General features: G+C 37.7%; 1 pseudogene across 1 annotated transcript in view; it reads left to right on the top strand.

Moving 5' to 3' along the window:
• LOC311617507 (small RNA 2'-O-methyltransferase-like) overlaps positions 1-8,020 on the top strand; it is a 182,043-nt pseudogene extending 174,023 nt beyond the window's left edge. Inside the window, exon 10 of the transcript in view lies at positions 6,920-8,020. The product of the transcript in view is annotated as a small RNA 2'-O-methyltransferase-like (transcript). The remainder of the gene's footprint in view (positions 1-6,919) is intronic.
• Positions 8,021-13,616: the final 5,596 nt, after the last annotated feature.

Consider the following 13,616-nt stretch of genomic DNA (forward strand, 5'->3'; position numbering starts at 1 on the left):
AATGATGTAGAACAACCAAAACAATTGCAAAGTTCCAGGACTTGCTTTATCTGATTTTAAGGTTTATTAAAACACTTCAGTAAACAAGTATCAGTGCATGGAGAGATAAACAGAGTCAATAAATGGATACATTTATACATGGTCAAATTACTTTTGGCAAAAGTACTAAGGTAACTCAACTGGAAGTAAGATAGTGTTTTAAGCAAATTGTGCTTTAAATGTTGGATAGACAGATGGGGGGCGGGGGGAAATAAACCTCGACCTTTATTTCACACTACACAGAAAAAAATATTTTCTTGAAATGAATAATAGACTTAAATGTTAAGAGGTGACATTATAAAAATTAACAAGAAAATAAGAGAGAAATTATTTGTGACCTTGGGTCAAGAAAATATTTCTTGGATGGAACACAAGAAGCATAAACTATTAAAGAAAATAAATAAATCTTACTTTTAAAAAATGAAAGGGAAGCCACAGAATAGGAAGGAATAGATGCAGAATTTTTTAAACAAATGGTCTCTATTCAAAGTATTTAAAGAATTCTTACAACTCAACAAGAAGACAAAAAAGAAAGAAAATTGAAAAAGGTTTCTAATAGAAACTTTACCAAAAAAGGTTTATAAAAGGCAAAAAGCACAAAAAAAGTTGGTTGGAATTAGTACTTGTTTTTAGGGAAATGCAAATTAAAACCACAGTGAAATATCACACACTAGAATGGCCACAATTTAAAAGCATGTAGAGGGAAGGATGTGGGACAACTAGGACATTCATACATGTATGGGAATGCAAACTATATATCCATAATGAAAAACAGTTTGGCAGTTTCTTGTAAAGTTAAAATACATTTAGCCTATAACCCAACAATCCTACCTATATGTTCACCCAAAAGAAATGAAAACATATGTTCACATAAAGGTTTATCCTCAAAATTCATAACAACCTTATGCATACCAAGAAAATTTGGGAATGACCCAATGTTCATCCCCAGCTGAATGGATAAACAAATTGTGGTATATCTACCTAATGGAATACTACACAGGAATTAAAAGGAATAAACACAACAACATGGACAATTCTCAAAAGCAAATTGAAAGAAGCCAGATACATATTCTGTGGCATGATTTATATGAAATTCTGTGTACGGTAAAAATATGGTGACACAAAGCAGCTCAATGGTAGTCAGGCTCTGGGGTGGGGGAGGTGTGAGAACAGAGGGCTGTGGCAAATCTTTGGGGGTGAGGGAAACATTCTAGATCAAGATTTTGATGATGGTTACACAACTGTGTACATTTATCAAAGTCATCAAACTTGAACATCCAAATTTATTGCATGTAAATTATACCTCAACAAAGCTAATTAAGAAAATATTTAGTTTCTCTTATTTACAACATGCACAGTAATGATTGGAGAAGAAAACATTGGCTTTTTAAATAAGTTATTCGGCCCATAATTTTTTTATTACCTTCTTTGTAATGCCTCCTTGCAATGTCTCTATAAATAACTGCCTTTTATACATCTCAACTTTTCTGTGATTTGGATGTCTCAGAAACTCTTCAAATTCAGTTTATCCAATTTCAGAGCATCATAATTTTCCATTCATACTTTGTTTAGTTGTTTGTTTTTGTTTTCTATCTCTTTACTACATTCCAAGGCCAGAACACTGGCTTCACCCTTCAGTCTAGCATTACCTCTACAATCCACAGTCAACTCAGTACCGACTTTTCTGCCTTTGAAATCTCTGCTTCTCTCCATCTGCACTGCCTCTGTTTACTGTAGATGGCTTGATTTCCCACGTGGAGGATAGCAACAGCTATCCCAGCCAGCCTCTCTCTGAGTCCCAGTGATCTAATTCCAAATCTCATCTGTTACTTGCCCTTCCAGTGGCACTGCTCTGCCCACAGGATTATGTCCTCCTAATTGCTTTACCTGGGTCTGTAAGGCCACTCACCATCTGCCTTTAACTCCATAATCATATCTTTGGCCTCTGCTGCCACAGAGAATCGTCTTCAGTTCTCACAACGTGGCATGTTTCATTTCCCTGTGGGGCCGATGGAAATCTCCTCTCTCTGGAATATTCTCTCCTGGATCAACATACTTCTTTGTCCCAATCTCCACCAAGTTATCCATCTCTTACTCATCCTGCAGATTTTGCCATAGGTATCACTTTCTCTGTGTACCATTTGACTTTTCTTGCGTTTACATAGCACCCACAATCCCTGTAATAACATTCTCCAGAGTAAAACTTTTTGGAAATCTTTAAATCCATATCCCACACTAGACCTCAAGCTCTGTGAGGCCAAAGAACTTTCTGTCTTCTGCACCAGACTCCCCACAACCTAACACAGTGCATTTTACATAGAACACGTTCAATAAGGGCTAAACAAATAAATGATTCTGTTTTCTTCCCATACTAACAAAAATATCCAGGTTAATCATATCTTTTAAAATTAAATGTTGTGCCATGTGCTTAGCTTTCAATCACATAGTTCAAATTCTGCTTGTGGCAGACAGCTCTTTTTAAGGGTCAATTTAAAAGTATTATTGGTTGCCGTTTCATTATAGTAATCTAATTTCTCATTCATTCTTTAATTTACAAAAACAAAAACTTGTGGACATATGGTGTTCATAAGTGCCTGTGGTGTATAAGGTGCATATTTTTTTATAAAATGTATCTTTATTGGTTTCAGAGAGGAAGGGAGAGGGAGAGAGATAGAAACATCAATGATGAGAGAGAATCATCGATTGGCTGCCTCCTGCATGCCTTATACTGGGGATCCAGCCTGCAACACGTTCATATGACCTGACCCGGTTTTGAACTAGGAACTTCTTGGTTTTTGGGTTGAAGCTCAACTGCTGAGACACACTGGCCAGGCCAGCATGATTCACTATTGATTAGCACCTCTGTCTGTCCATTGCTTGTTCCTCCTTACACGGTGAGACTGAGGTCTCAGTTTACATGCAATATGTTTCTTCCCTTTAAAAACGAGTACTAAATGTTATAAAAAGGTGGTTGTGTTTAGGGCAACAGCTCAACTATCGGGAATACATTTCATTGTCATTGTTAACATTGCTATCTATAGAGCCTTTTATTAGGTGCAGAGAGTGTTTTGTGACAGCCAGCAAGTTGAATTTTCAGGTGTGGTAGGATAGGAATAGTCAAGGTTGGTGATTTATCGGAGTATAAGGCAAAAATGACAAATTTTTTCTCTATTCATCATATGGCTTCAGTCCATTATATGATATCCCTATATCATTATATGGTTTGTCATAGTTATTATGCTTAATATTTAGACCTATGTATATGGGAGAGAGAGTACTCTCTTCTGTTTGAATAAACACTCATTAAAATAGCCTTTACTTTTGATTGTAAATAATACCCTGTTTCCCCGAAAATAAGATAGTGTTTTATATTAATTTTTGCTCCCAAAGATGTGCTAGGTCTTATTTTCAGGGGATGTCTTATTTTTCCATGAAGAAGAATACGGTACACATTTATTGTTAAATGAAAATAAAGGAAATTCATTACCTGTATATGGTATGGTAGTATGGTAGTTGTCAACACAAACCAGACAAACTGTGAATCCTACAGTATCAAGAATTTACTCATTTATTCAATGACAATCATGTCATCATCTTCTGGAACATCATCATAACAATCCAATTCCTGAATTTTCTGGTGAATTTCTTGTGACTCCATTTCTTTCAGAATCAGTGGACCAAATCTCTCATGTTTAGTCTAGGGAGGCCTTATTTTTTGGGGGGGATGCCTTATATTTCACTCAGAAGGAAACCTGTTAAGTAGGTCTTATTTTCGGAGGATGTCTTATTTTTGGGGAAACACAGTAGTAGATATTTAATACAAAAACGAATTTAGGGATACACATACACATACAAATACATAGTTATTTCTTGAAAAATGAATGGGATTAGATGAGGTAAAAGGTAATTTCACATCATTGTTTTTTGTTTTCATTTTTTAATAGTATGTGTTTGTCATTTGCCATAATTAGAAATAAATAAAAAGGAAATGTTAAAATTTGAGAACTGTGACAAAAAATAAATTCTACATGTTATTGTTAATATTTGTGTATTTACTTTTGGTAATCTTTCTATTTTTATAAATGTGTAATTATATATATTATTCTAAATTAAACTTTGGTTATACTCTACTTGTTCAACTCGCTTCCTCATGGTTACATTGATTCATTCACTGACCACAATTTATTTGACCATACTTCTATTGCTGAATATTATTATGATAGCATAAACAATGTTACAAAGAACAAAAATGAACATAAATCTTTTTTAATATCTCAAATTGTTTTCTTAGAGTACATTCCTACTCTTGCTGGCTCAAATGTGTGAATATTTTTAAGGCTTTTGTTATATCCATATTGTCCTCTAAAAAGCTGTGTTATCTGACATTTCTAAAATTAATTGTGACTGTCCAGAATTCCCACCACTGTTGCCAAGACTGAATATTACATTTTTCATCTTTGTCAACGTTACATCTGAGAAATAATTTCTTATTAATATTTTAATATGCATTCCTTTGATTCTTTGTGATGTAGACATTTTTTTACATTGTTTATAAATTGTATGATGAGTTGTCTGTGATTTTCTTTTGTCAATTTCCCTTTTATTCATTTATAAAATTCTTCATAAGTAAAAACACTTGCTTTTTATTTTTGTTTGTTTAATTATGCTTACCATTATTTTATCTATATACAGTAGGTCCTCAGGTTACATCGGAGATCCATTCCCATGGCACGATGGAATGCAATTTTTGCCGTAAGCTGCAACCCACCTACATAAGCACTTATGTCACTCACATGAAGCACATATACAGCAATAATGAAGTGAAACAGTAAAAAAAATTTAAAAGAAAGATAACAATTCCTGACTTTTACTTGTGGTAAATAAATAATAAAAAAACATAAAGCACACAGGTATAATACATATGTCGAAAAGACGACACTTTTTTAATATAAATAAGTGGGAGATGGTGACATAACCACAAAATGACATACATCGAGTCCAACATAACCCAAGGACTGCTTGTACTAGTATATAAAAGGTTAATATGCAGTGTCCTGCAAGAATTTGATCAGGAGTTCCATCATTTGCTATGTCATGCACTGACAACCAGGGATGGCACAGAATGAAGAAAAGCCCCGGCCAGCACTGGTAGCCAGGGAACTAGCCCCTGGCTGGCAGCTGAAAGGAAGGCCCCAGCCAGCAGCTAGAAGGCCCCAATTGGCCCTGATTGCCAGCCAGGCCTAGGGACCCTACCATTGCATGAATTTTGTGCACCGGACCTCTAGTTTATAGTGTCTTATAAAGCAGTATTTCATTTTCATATACATTTTTAACTATATTTTCTTACTTATTTTATGACAGTAAAAACTGTCCTTTTTAAGAGTTTAACCCATCTGCAGCTTTTTAATAAATATTGTGAGGTAGACATAAAGCTTTATATTTTCCTATTAATCAACAAATTATGCTATCCCACTTCCCACCGGTTAAACCATTCTTTTCCACTAACTAAAATAAGTTCTTTTTCATATTAGTAAACGTTCTCTCTGGTCATCCCAGGTTGCTAATTCATTCTCCTTACTTGACTTGCAAAATGCAAACCAATACATCATGTTCATTCAAATAAGGCATAAGTTTCAATTTTGCATCATATAATATTCTCTGACCAGCAACAGTTGGATTAAGTAAAATGATGAATGTGTCTTGAGTCACTTTCTCAGTTTCCTATTCCCTTCCATTCATTCATTTGTTCTTACACTAGTACCATGACAGTCATTATTTTAGATTTGATAACATGATATCTAATTTTGAAATCTCTCTTCTTTGTTCATTCTTTGATAATTTTTTTCTTATTTCACTTATTTATGTATTCTTCTATGGGGGGTTTAGAATCCATTTCGTTGGAATTGCCTTAAATTTATACATTTTGGGGGGATCTGGCATCTTCATAATATTTGCAAAAAAGAACATGATATATGTCTATACATAATCAAACCTAACTGTATGTTTCTCAATAAAAGTTTCCATTTATATCGATGCTCTAAATATGTCAAGAGTTTATTATTAGGGATAATTTTATCCTGTTTTAAATGCATTTTCTTTTTACACTTTTTTATTCTAAGTGGATTATTATTAGTTATTACCCCAGCAAGGCTATCTCTGAAACCTTAAAATAGGTTAGAATCCCTTGTCATATGAAGGGGTCACCAACTCATTTGTATCAAGAAGAGATGTTCACCACAAAGTGAATAGATAGCAGAAATGCAATGTGGTGAACTTGGGTGTGTGTGTGGTCCAGTCTTAGGACGATGGCTGCTCATCATCTGTAGCAAATTTTTTCATTCTGGACTCTGCCCTGGCTTCTGCTTTCAGAAGATAAGACAGAAACCTGGCTTTATGTAAAGTGAGCTCAGAGTTTCTAATAAGTACACATAAAAAATTAGTAAGAACCTATTAAAAACAGGGAACTTTATGCATACATTAGTTAGTTAATTTACTTCAAAAAGATTTATATGGGGGGCCGGCGGGGAAAAGCCGGTGGCGCTGCGCTCCCTGCTAGCGGGCGGCTCTGCGCGTCTCAGTCGCAGCCCAGTTGTTGCTGATTCCTGGAAGGATACATCTACATTTTTGTTTCAAGGAAATTTGGAGAGACAAAATGGCACAGAGCAACAACAAAGAGGGCGACGGTGTGCTGGGTGGTCATTTTTAAAAATATATATATTTTATTGATTTTTCTTACAGAGAGGAAGGGAGAGAGATAGAGAGCTAGAAACATCGATGAGAGAGAAACATCGATGAGCTGCCTCTTGCACACCCCCCATCGGGGATGTGCCCGCAACCAATGTACATGCCCTTGACCAGAATCGAACCTGGGACCTTTCAGTCCGCAGACCGCAGACCGTCGCTCTACCACTGAGCCAAACCGGTTTCGGCTGGGTGGTCATTTTGATCTTCCCGTCAAGAAGGTGATTGATTTTCCCCCTCCGCTGTAGAGAGCGTTACAGCTTCGTCAACGACCTAGTGAATCAGCACAAACCCAAGAAGGTGGCGGACTTTGGGCGTGGCGATGCTTCCCTCATGCAGATGATTAAATCGCACAGTTGCTTGGAGCTGATTGCTGGAGTAGATATCAATAAAGTCAAAATAGGATCGCAGAGGTGTAGGTTGTCTCCGTTCTCAGGGGCGAGTATCTAAGCCCCCGGGATCTGAATTTGTCGATTATCTTGTACCACTGCTCTGCTGTGGAGAGGGATTCTCGTTTGCTTGGATTCGACTTAGTCACACGTATCGAGTTAATAAAACACTTGGATTCTGAGGACCTGGCCAGGTTTCCCGAAGTCGTGTTTGGGTACCTGTCTCCGGCCACGGTCGTCATCAGCACGCCCAACTCCGACTTCCACCCCCTGTTCCCAGCAGTGGCCTTGAGAGATTCTGATCACAAGTTTGAGTGGAACAGGAAGCAGTTTCAGACCTGGGCCTCGGGGTGGCGGATTTTTACCGTTACTCCGCGGAGTTCACCGGCGCCAGCCACGGAACCGTGCGTGGCAGAGCAGTGTGGTCAGCACGTTTGTAAGATTGTTTATTCCGTCTCCCATCCGAGTCTACAGCAAAAAAGGAAATCCGCAAACTCGCAGTAGCCAACGAGGTGTCCCGCCCGGTCCAGAGCATGCGGCAGAGGTACGTGTCCAGCCTGCGGATCCTGCGGCGCAGCGACGGAGACGGCCACTGGGGCCAGCGACCCCGGGCTCGTCCCCTTCTCCGGGCCGGTCTTCACAGAACTTGGAAAACGCAAAATTGAGAAGTCTCCCGAACCGTTCCGCTTTGGGAACAAGCTCTACGTCCCGCTGGAAAGGCTGCTGGCTTACTCCAAGGTGAACCGCCTATGCGACAGCGTGGACACCATGAGAGCGCTCATCGCCGACACGGCGAGGCTGAGCCGGGACCGTCCGCTGTGAAGGTCGACCTGCGGGATGCGAGTCCCTGAGCCGGCCATCCTGAGAGTCAGGGTCTCGCCAAGGGAGGGGAGCACTCCCCTAGGGTGCTCAGGTGTAGCCATTATCCCAGTAACATAACTTTGAGATGATTGACACGTTGTTGTTGTTGTTGTTGTTGTTTTAATAGGTTTGTTTTGTTTGGGAGTAGTTGTAGAGACTTCCTGATATGCTTAGTTTTTGTTGTTGTTGGCATTAAAGAATGTTAAAGGGGAAAAAAAAATTTATATGTCATACTAGAGGCTCAGTGCACAAAAATGTGTGCAGGGTGGTGGTGGTGGGGGAGGTCCCTCAGCCGGGTCTGCACCCTCTCCAATCTCAGACCCCTTGGAGGATGTCTGTCTGCCTCTTCCAATCTAGGACATCTGATTCCTAACCTCGTGCCTGCCTAACTCTCCCCTAACCCCTCTGCCAGCCTGCCTGCCTGATCACCTCTAACCAACTCTGCCTGCCTGCCTGATTCCCCCTAACTGCTCTCCTACTGGCCTGATCACCCCTAACTGCTCCCCTGATGGCCTGATCACCCCTTACTGCCTCTGCCTCACCCTGCACCTGGGACCCAGGATTCCCTCCTCCAGCCGGTCGCAGGCACCCAAGACCTGGGCCAGCTTTGCCCAGTTGTAGGGGACTGCAGGACAGGTCCCTCTCCTGGGCTGCAGCCTGGCTGGTCCCCATTCTTCTCTCTCGAGCTCATTTGTGTCTGGTTGGTCTCCATTCCTCTCTTCCCCAGTGGTTGAGTGCCTGATCCTACAGCATGACAGCATGAGGGGGTGATGACCATTTGCATATTAGCTCTTTCTTATATAGGATTGTATGGCAAAAAATAATAAATGCCTTAGTTTGAGCCTCTATAACAGAATACCAAAGATTGGATGGCTTAAAGAATAAACATTTATTTCTCACAGTTCTGTAAAATTTGAAATTTAACATCACGACACTGGCATATCTGGTGCCTAGTGAGATTCCTTGCTTGGCAATACTGCATGTGTATTGCCAAACATCAGTGCCACAAAAGTAACACATCTGGGCTCCACAGGAAGAAGGTAATAAAATCTCCATGTTAGGTTCTTTTCCTGGACTCTTCCCTATGCCATTCTTCCTTTGTTCAATTTTACTCTGTATCCTTTCTTTATAATAAACCATAACCATCAGTATAATCACTTTCCATGAATTCTGAGACTCTCCTAGCAAAATCATTCATCTTCTGGGTGATCTGTTGCAGGGACTGCTCCTCTAAACTTTTGTAGTTGGCTTAAACTCTCAAACTGGCTATTTGTATTAAAGTCCTAAATGACTTTACCTTTAACACACACACACACACACACACACACACACACACACACAATCAAATAGTTTTTCAGTTTTCAGTGATATTGAGAGAAAAGCAATCAAGAAAATATTGGATCTCTACTCAGAACAATTTTTGTAAATGACATAGAGAAAGCAATTCTCTGAAGGTAGAAAGTTTTCCAGACTGAAATATAGAGAACAAGATTTGAACTGATTAGAGTTAGATCAAAATGACAATCATGATTATAAGAACACCTAGTATTCTACATGTCCTAAATAAGTTCAGCTCAAGGTACTAAAGGCACTTAAAGCTGAAATGACAGAATCATGTGGTAATCTTGAAAAATCACACAAAAATACAAATATCTAGTTTCAATACTTGGCAAGATAAAGGATTTTATAATTGGTACATTTTATAGAAAAATAAAAAAAGACTAGATTGACCTTTGATAATTAGTGGGGGGAAAATTTTCCTGACCAATTTATAGGAAAGACATCAGGCTGTAGCTTAGGTTCACTAATTATAAGCTAATTCAGAATACTAACATCTTCTGTTTGAAAACTATCTGCTTAGTTATCAGAAATAAGATCTGGGGCTGCTCTGAGATAAATCTTATTTTATTCCAAATGACTCAGAAAACTCACTAATATGTCTTCTGCACGTTAGTTCAAAAATGATAAATGAATGCTTTGAGAAGATGAAGTAAAATGAGTAGAATTTTTAACCTAGCTGAAAGGTTTGAGTATAAGACTGTATCCTTCAAATATCTGAATAGTCATAATATAGAAACACACATACTTCCATTTACATAGCAATGATAAGTGGAATCAATTCCAGTGTGCAATGAGCTCTATGTGGGTAGAACTTTCTAATAATCATAGCTGTCTAAGAGTGGAATGAACAAATAGGCATCATTTGAAGTGGGGTAGGAAAACCTTTGCAGAGACTACTCAATATGGTTTAGTAGTTCTTAGTTAAGTACATTTTAAATAAATGACCTTTAAAGTGATTTTTAAAACCGAGTCTCCTTTAATCACCATCAAACCTTCAGATTTCACACCTTTATTTCTTTTTATAATTTTTATTGATTTCAGAAAGGAAGGGAGAGGGAGAGAAAGATAGACACATCAATGATGAGAGAGAAGGATTGATCACCTGCCTCCTGCATGCTCTCTACTGAGGATGATGTCCACAACTTGGCATGTGCCCTGACCGAGAAATGAACCGTGACCTTCTGGTTCATAGGTGGATGCTCAACTGCTGAGCCACAGCTGGCTGGGCTTCACATCTTTATATTTGTCTTCCTAGCTCAGGGTAACCTAGTAATAGTAAATTAGAAGTAGGGAGAAGTGGTTTCCAGAAATGACCTAACATTTATAGAATCCTTAATATGTGTTTTGCATATACTATTTAATTTATTCTGTAGAAAAAGTTTACTATGAAGTTAATTTTGTAAGAGGAGGGATAAGTTTAAGTATTGAAATAATCCACCCAAGATAAAACAGCAAATGAGTTAATAAGAGTCCACAATCTGCCCAAGTCAGATCTCTCTACTTGAAAAGGCCACGTTGCTTCTCAAACCATCTCTTTCTAGCAACAGGAGATGAGAGCCAACAGCAAATCAGATCCAGTATCTTAAAAGCATGGCTGCCTGGGGGCATTTAGTGTGGATACAAACAGCCTCCTCTATTTCAAAAAGCTAATTCATATTAAAATGTCACTGAATTATTAGAGTAAAACAACTGAAATTCAATTTAGTTTACAAGCTCCACGTCATCAAGAAAATACGAGGGTATGTTGATTAAGCTATGTGTAAGAAAATGAGTGCCATCGCCATTTTTAAGAAAAAAATTTTCATGAATTGTTTCATTGATTCAAAAAAATTGCATTGACTAAGGTTTAAATAAAAATCATCTAATGTGTTTTGCAATGGAGTTCAGAAGTGTGCCTGAATCAGTTGTGTACTATATGGATATGTGGTAAAGTCATCGGTATCATTCCATTTCAAGTGACAGAAATTCATATAGAGCCAGTCTCAATAAAGAAAACTTATCAGAAGATTCTTTTCTAACCACAGGAAGGAAAGAGGTCCGGTTAAGCCTCACAAGAACAAAGCAATTGATCTTCCCCAGGATTCCCTCTTTATCTGTGTCTTTCTATTCTTCTTGGTCTCTCTCATTTCATCTTCTACTGTAGATGGGCTTTCTCCGTGTTAGGAGTAAATGACATTACCTCTTGTGGCTTTGATCACTCTAAATTCCAGAGACTGCACCTTTTCTTAGTCCTATTTGAAAATCATAAATAAGAACTCTACCTACTTAGTTTAGGTCAGGTGTCTAACAATGAGACAATCAGCTGTTTCCGTGAGACAGAGTTCACACAGAATCAAAATGACTGCTGAAGGACCAAGCTAGGAAATTATAAGCCAAGGAGATAACAGAATTTATATCTATTACATCTAGCCTCCAGTTGAATTAGGATTTTTTTAGGAAAAAAATTCTACCGAAACATAAACAAACCTTAAACATAAAATGTTTGGGCACTTGATGGAATAAGCTTTAATTATACAGAAAATATACCTATTTAGGACAGTTCATTATTTAATGATCATATTGACCATAGATAGATAGATAGATAGATAGATAGATAGATAGATAGATAGATATAGATAGATATACATATATATGGTAATATATTAGAAAAAGCCTTTTTTCAGTAGCTTCTTAGCATTAATAGAACATTAAATTGCTAAACTAATGGCCTAGATCTGTGGTCAACAAACTGCGGCTCGCAAGCCACATGCGACTCTTTGGCCCCTTGAGTGTGGCTCTTCCACAAAATACCACAGCCTGGGCAAGTATATTTTGAAGAAGTGGCATTAGAAATTTAAGTTTAAAAAATTTGGCTCTCTAAAGAAATTTCAATTGTTGTACTGTTAATATTTGGCTCTGTTGACTAATGAGTTTGCCGACCACTGGCCTAGATAACCAAAGCCCTTTCAGGTGTGAATAGGGTTCTACGGAAAAACTGAGTCCTTGATTACACAAATTTCCCTAAAATTTTTTTTGGTAAAATATTCTAAAAACTGTTTCATCTTCCAGCTTAGTTGTTCTAAAACACTACTTTATGAGTTAAGGTGAAAGTGAGGAATATTATTCTCTTTCACTGAGGCAGAAGCCAAAACTCAGTGAGAGCAACACATGAAAATGTATTATAATGATTAGAAGAGGCTCAAAAATGTATGTTCAAGTGGCATGGCTATATAGAGACAGTTCTCAACTGGAATACTTGTTATGTGAAAATTCAAGGAGCTGCCACTGAGAGAGAGTTTATGCCGAAGGCAAATTGTCAAATGTGAAATGGAAGGCCTAAACGCCGGTCTTGGACAGATTAAAAAACACACACAGCAAATAGACTGCATTGTTGTAGGCTGAAGCTCATTTTCAGAAATACATTGCTCAGCACTAAAGTGGACAGTCTAATCAGTTCCTCTGCAGAAACAGCAAGATTTTTACAAATGAAAGAAAATCTACAGAGATGAAGCTGTGACTGGAAAATTTGATCCACATGGTTGTATTTTTAGATCTGTCAAAGATTGACCTCCGTTTGCAGTTCTTATAGCAATAGTTTAATGTAAAATTAACTGATATGTAGTGTTTCTATATTGCATGAAGTTGTGCCATATATTACATCTTATTTATTATTTCTAGGAAGGTCAAATATTCCTTTTATTAGAGCAAATAGTTTTTTTTTTTTCTTTTAAAGCTATTCAAGTGGGAGTTAACCTATTCTGCATACATTTTTTTATGTAGGGTTATGGTTCATTAACCCCAAATCATTATCTGTGATAAGAATGTTTGGTGGAAATTTGCAAAGAATGGAATGTACTCTTTTCTTACTTTCAAAATATTTAAAGGGTAAAGTGATGGTGAACATATGGGGAAATTCTCACTGCTGGAAACCAAACAGAAGATTTCTTATTTTTTTCATCAGTTTGTGGGAAAATCTTGAGTGTGGAAAAATAGCGACTTCTCCGTACTTAAAACAGACACAACTTGGTTGTTTTCACAGGCATATCATTATTATTTCATAGATAAGTGAGTATATAAGTGTGTCAACACATATATACATGTGCATGGGCAAGTAACACGGTGACCAGGGTAAAAAGCTCTAGAGAAAAACCATTACCCTATTTTAAACTGTGCTTTCACTAAACCTATTATTGGCAATTCAGTTGACAATCATATTACTGTGTGATATTCAAATGTCAAAGGCATATCTCATTTTCAACCAAGACC

The sequence above is a fragment of the Pipistrellus hanaki genome, assembly GCF_964339955.1.
Source record: "Pipistrellus hanaki genome assembly, chromosome: 2".
NCBI classification, from domain to species: Eukaryota; Metazoa; Chordata; class Mammalia; order Chiroptera; family Vespertilionidae; genus Pipistrellus; species Pipistrellus hanaki.